This window comes from Fopius arisanus, unplaced genomic scaffold (assembly GCF_000806365.1).
Source record: "Fopius arisanus strain USDA-PBARC FA_bdor unplaced genomic scaffold, ASM80636v1 scaffold00429, whole genome shotgun sequence".
In the NCBI taxonomy this organism is placed as follows: domain Eukaryota; kingdom Metazoa; phylum Arthropoda; class Insecta; order Hymenoptera; family Braconidae; genus Fopius; species Fopius arisanus.
In genome coordinates, this window is record NW_011888168.1 from 5968 (window position 1) to 12606 (window position 6639).

General features: G+C 40.5%; 1 long non-coding RNA gene across 2 annotated transcripts; it reads left to right on the plus strand.

The window, feature by feature from the left end:
* The first annotated feature begins 4841 nt into the window (after positions 1-4841).
* LOC105272926 (uncharacterized) lies at positions 4842-5518 on the plus strand. 2 transcript variants are annotated; one of them, XR_892860.1, is made up of 3 exons: positions 4842-4974; positions 5033-5136; positions 5196-5518. It is a non-coding gene; the product is annotated as an uncharacterized lncRNA (long non-coding RNA). The 2 variants fall into 2 exon arrangements; XR_892859.1 differs by having other exon boundaries at positions 5217-5518.
* Positions 5519-6639: the final 1121 nt, after the last annotated feature.

A 6639-nucleotide genomic window follows, 5' to 3' on the forward strand; every position in this document is an offset into this window, starting at 1 on the left:
CCGCTCTTGGAGACTATCGAAATTGTGCAGTTTCTTCTCTCGTTGTATGGTGTAACATACAGGACATCCATGCCAGTAACACCCGTGAAACTGGAATACAAACTCTGCGCCATTTGCGTCTTTATAGTACCCATCGACATCATGGTTTGTTCCAGGTATTCTGAATTCACGAGATTTACCGGCATGAGTAATGTCTATATTTCTTGTATGTTCCATCCACATGAGCCACTCGATCGCCGCTTTTGATTGATTCCTACACAAACGATACCCTCCACGCGGAATTATGCCGATTGTATTTTCTTGCAAGAACATTTTCCTATAAGTACGCATAGAGAGCGAAGCCAACGTTGTGCATTCAGAATATGGACAGATACCTGATATGGTTTTATTGAGATTTCTAAACGCGGTACACGCCTCTCGCAAAATAGTTACATCATCCCTACAATATTTAATAATTTCGTCCTTAAAATTAAATACTTTCCGGGCCCGAAGTTCTTCTTCATCCCATTCCTCAAACTCTTCACGTTCTTTCTTTTTCATTGTTTGGGGTGACCAGTCTTCTTTGGCTGGTAAATCACCGACATAATTCCAATTCTCACGAAAATTGAAAAGATGGGGAAATTTGCCTTTCAAAAGATTAGGTATTCCAAACGTCTTGGGAAAAGCAGAGAGCGGCATGTGGAAAAAATTCAGGCTATCAATGAATTTAATTTTCTCTCCAATCTTGAGCATTATAATTTTAGTACCGGAAATGATCGGTTGAACGCGGGGTGTGAAGTTATATTGCAATATGTGTTGAAAAATAAATTGGGCGTCATATCCCTGGGAATTATGAGCTATGCATGTTAGGTTTAAAACGTTTTTCGATAGGGAGAGTTGTTCAACATAATTTAAGAATTGATTAATTATGTGCCCCGATTCCTCAATGAAAATTTTTTCGGGTTTATTACAATTTTCACACTCTGATGCCTGCAAATCACAGCACTGTTGGCACACTACTTGTGAAGAAGAAACAAAGATTTGGAATATGTAATTTTTCCTTCATCACACAATTATTTTTGATCAGGTGTTCATCCTGACGAGCTTCAAAATCGTAATATAAGAAAAAATTACATTTTTTGGATTTTCTAGGCTTTGTGATCACCTGAGGCATATAACAATAGTGTCCGAACGGTTGAAGTTTTTCACAGACAGAGCAGTGTGATTTATTACAGTCATGGGGCATATTCAAGACAATTCTTCTATTACACTGACCGCAATACCTTTCAGACTGGCAAATAGAAGCTCCGTTTCGAGGGCCTACGGTAACATGATTATTGAAACAATTGTCCCCGTAGAAATGGCGGTTACAGAGATTACAGGGCCTATAACGAGCATGAGGGTCGCACGCAGGGGATTTGTAACATTTTTTACACACATTTTCTCACCGATGACTATTGTGGCATTTATATGCCACGCAACACTCGCGACAAAAATATTCAGCACCATTGAACAGTTTTTTAACATCTGTAATGGGCTGATAATGTTTATCCTGTGGAAAATAACCGATATCTAACACAACACCGTCGGATTTGCCATCGAATGCTATGCGACCATCATACATCATTACAGGGTTTTCTGACTTTTCCACTCGCCATACTATGAGAGCATTTTTTTCGTTAATGACAATGCGCTGATAAGTTTTAATTAAATCAATACCGTACCCGTTCTTCAGTAGCGGGATACCCGAAGCTCTCACTAAAGCAGTAGCTTTACAAGTCTGCAGCGCTCCATTACAAGCACGAATACTATTCCATTCATCAATGGTTATAGTGCCTGCTTTCTTCTGTGAATCTGCTTTTGCCACCACAATGGATCGTGCCAAACACATATTATCTTTGTTAGTGATTTCGATGATGCCGCGAAATTTGCCTTTGGATGTAGTTCGATTTCGGCCTGCGCCGATGACGTTTTCAGTGAAGTGCAAGTTGAGGAAAAAATTACTATCCCGAAGAATTTCGGTACCACTTTGCGAGAGGCGGGTGAGCAATTTAACGATATCCTCAATTTTTATTTGAGATATCGAACGTGGTGTGAGGTAACTTGGCTTGCGTGTTGGTTCCTTCTCTGCGTGTGTATACCCGAATTGAGCGCCACATGCATCATTGTGAACGACACGTTCTTTAATTATTTCTAAAATATCTTGAGCCAGCGAATTAATCCAATTGATATCTGCTACATCTTTTGGGGGTTTCGATATTTTAAACACCATTTCGCGTCTTAATGATTTGAAACGTCTAAATTCTTTGACACTATCACTTATCTTGTGCAATCTAGATTCTGCACCTGGTACCGGGTCCCTGGGTGGATCCAATTGAATCTCCTGGGGTGCAATGCGGGTGCCACTCGGCTGTGGATCTCTTTCATGCTGCGCCTCGCTTTGACCTCCACAAAAAATACGAATCATGAGAAAAATAACAAATTAATAAAATTTGCAAAAGAAAAGTTATAAGATAAAATTGTACACCCAAATAACTATTGAATGTGGGTAGTAATCGAAAAATGTTTCAAATAGAAGTTGTAGGGCTCCAAGTGGGAAAAATAATGAGATATGGTTTGAGCATTTAAGCCTTCATGTTTTTATGCTACAAGCATAAGTTCATTTTTTTCACATGGGATCAAAAATTTTCTTGTAACAAAAGTTGTTGTACTCGATGAGATGAATCTAATGATGTCACATATAATGTGTTTGTTATGCTTTCTGAGCTCAAAAATATTAAAAATGGAACTTGTCAACGATATTCCAAATTCAGACACGATAAACTGAAAAATAAAGGAGAAACAAAAAGGCGCCAATGGATTGTTCTACTGGAAAGACGTTACAACAAGTGCTCAATGTTCCCACCATTCACTTCAAGACACAACTCAAGTCAACGTCAGAAACTTTGCATAACATTTCGAAGCGCTTGTTGAGGAATGTTGGCAATAGCGCCTCTGATACGTGTTTTCATGTCTTCTGCAGTCGTTGGTTCATTTTTGTAGACTACATCTTTAATGTAACCCCATAAATAAAAATCAAGTGGAGTTAGATCAGGTGATCGCGGAGGCCAAAGAACAGGGCCACCTCTGCCGATCCAACGACGAGGAAACAGAACATTGAGATAATTCCTTACACAAAGTGCAAAATGCGGTGGCGCACAGTCTTGTTGAAATCACATTCTTAGTGTTGTGTCAAAGTGTACATGTTCCAATAAAACTGGGAGGTCATCTTGTAAAAACTGTAAATAGCGTTGACCCGTGACTGTTCCGTTGAAAAAATACGGCCCAATCACTTGCCCATCAACAATGCCACACCACACATTTACACTCCACTGATGCTGGTGGTCAATGTGCTGAGTCCAGTGAGAATTTTCCATAGACCATTAATGGGAATTATGACGGTTTAATGCGCCAGTACTTTTAAACGTCGCTTCATCATTGAAAAGGACATTTTGGAAAAACTCGGGACTTTTGTTCAAGATCCCTATGGCCCAGTGTCAAAAAGCAACACGATTCTGTCTATCTTGTGCAGGCAGTGCTTGTGTGAATCTGATATGATATGGATGGTAACGGTTCGATTTCAAAATGTCGTGAGCTGTGCTTCGGGGAATACCTGAATCTCTCTCAATTGCTCTTAAAAAGATGTGAGGGTTCATGTGAACCATGGCCAAAACGGTAAGCGTACGAGGATTGTCAGGATTCATCCGTTGTTGTCGTTGTCGTCATTGCAGAACTCTTCCTCTTCGACAATTCTCTCGATACTCCGAATGCATGAAGCTGAGGGATGACGTAATCGGTTTCGGTACCGTTGTCGATACAATCGAGCGGTCGCGCGATATGCACCTCGGCATTCTCCCAAAACCAGTAGAATATCCACAACTTCATTTGCAGAATAAACCGTGATACGCGAAATCACTCAAAAATAATCTGAACTCAATAATGACCCGATTCGTACTAACTAAGAAACAATAAACACTAAGGTCCACCAGATAGCTCTGGTATTTACAGTTTGGTGTTTACTGGTTCTTATTTAAAGGCCACTTTCTGTTTATCATGTCTGAATTTGGAATATCGTTGACAAGGTCCATTTTAGTATTTTTGAGCTCAGAAAGCATAAAAAACACATTATGTGTGACATCATTAGATTCATCTCATCGAGTACAACAACTTTTGTTACAAGAACATTTTTGATCCCATATGAAAAAAATGAACTTATGCTTGTAGCATAAAAACATGAAGACTTAAATGCTCAAAACATGTCTCATTATTTTTCACACTTGGAGCCCTACAACTTCTATTTGAAAGATTTTTCGATAACTACCCACATTCAATAGTTATTTGGGTGTACAATTTTATCTCGGACACCCTGTATATCCCTGCTGTGTTTACATTTCTAGCCAGGCCCCCGTATTGTCATAAACTTTGACCGTGTAGTAGAAATACCTATGCCGGGAGCAAATATGTAATCAAGCAGGTTGCTTTTGGTTTCTTTGAAATTCATAGTTACAAGTGCACTGGCGGCATTGAATTCCTGTATTATTTGAATAACACATTGTTCTCCGATCACCATTTCGTTCATATCAAAAATATCATTATCATTCCAACCGGTGGGCGGGGGCTGGCATCCAACTAAATGATATGTTAACAATAATGGGGGGAACTATCGCAAGTCTTCTTCTTCCAGATAAAATACATTCTGCCTTTGCACATAAACTACCTGGCATAAATCAAACAGATGGATTTGCAACATGTTCGTTATCGTTACCGAGGAGTTATCGCCGGTGATAACTCCTCGGACTGCGCCAAAACCCGGAAAGTTCAAAACGCACATTGTTTTATATTTTACATCCGTTATTGTTTGGCTTTTTTTGTTAATAAGATATTTTTCGCTTAAATACTCTTCCAGTTTTATAAATATGTCTCTCCAAGACATAGGCCGTACGCAGATGTGAAACGGTGAGTGCATTTGAATTATTTCCGCTAAAAATGTTGATTTATTCTGACTGGCTTGTAGTGCGATATCAGCACGCGGTGGCCTCATATTGAAGACTGCATATATTCTCATAATTCCCATTAGTTTTGCGAGGCGATAATTGTGAATGCGTTAAAAGAAATTTTGTGAGTATGAAGATATAATCTAAAATAATAAAGAATTACACTTAACCATTATCAAGAAGCAATGGCTAATTCCACGGCAGCGCCACCTACAATGATGGAAAGAAATTGAACGAGGAGCAACCGCGCAAACAAGAGGATGAAAAAACGACGAAACCCTGCACCGAGAAAAATCCTCGAAACAAAGAAACTAGGATCGATGGAAACTAATTCAATGAGGACAAAGCAACAGACCGAGAGAACGAGAGAACGAGAGAATGAGGGAACGAGAGAACCGACAAGCCACGAGAAAAGGAACGAGGCAAGACGATGGAACAAACTGGTGTGGAAGTGTTGAAATACACAAAAAATTTCCAATATAATTATAAATTTATTAATAAACAGATGACAAATACATATTAATAATAAAATTACAATTACAATTACAATATATACAAATGACAATATAAATATATATTAAATACAAAATATACAAATATCACTTAAAAATATGTGCAAAAATCACTCTTCCTGGTGAGCCCTCCGCAATCTTCGGCCAGCTGCCGCCGGACTCTCGCCGCACCCGCCGCAACCACCGCGTCGAATTCGGGGCTCGACAGCTCTCCAAAACCAGGAATGGGTCTTGGAGGGGCCTCCCAATCCGTCTCGTCGGAGTCGGTCCCATGACTCCAAACGGGGGACGGTGATCTTGGGGCCCCCAGCGGTAGTAACCATGTGTCCAGGCTCCTTCGGCGCTTATCTGGAGGGCTCCAGGCTTCGGGCCTCCTCCTTGATGGTTCCGGCTGAGGATCGTATCCGGATGGCCCCAGATCTGGTGAGTGCGCAGGACTCGCGGGGAAGAGCACTCTACGCACCCTGGTGAGCTCCTCGAGGCTGGGCTCGTAATGCCTGCCCGACATCTCTGGAGACGGCATTATATTAAATAGGAAAAAAAAACTGGATAAAATACTGATACTTAACACCACCACCACCACCACCACCACCACCACCACGTGTATTAACGCCATGAGTCCCATATCTACGGGATATTATACGTCTATCCAGGAGATGCTATTATTTGAAGGAAAATTAGACGGTCTATCATCGCAACCCAGGTGGGGAAATCCAAGCTTGGACGATGGGTCCAAGCTTGGATCAGCTTAGGATACCAAGCTTTGGAATTCCTAGCTTGAACCAAGCTTGATTCAATATATCATATCTAGGTCATTCCAAGCCTTGGAATTGCTAGCTTGAACCAACCTTGATTCTAGGGAATTGTCATGGTTAAACCAAGCTTGGTGATATAATGCAAATACAAGCTTGTATACCAAGGTAGTTTCGATTATGGCCCAGGTTTGGAATTCCGAGCTTCAACCACGCGGCTTCAACCAAGCTTGATCCAATATATGATGTCTAGGTCATTCCAAGCCTTGGAATTGCTATCTTGAACCAACTTTGATGTTATGGAAATACATTGTTTAACAAAACTTGGTGAAAATAGGCAAATCGAAGCTTGGGTACCTGGGA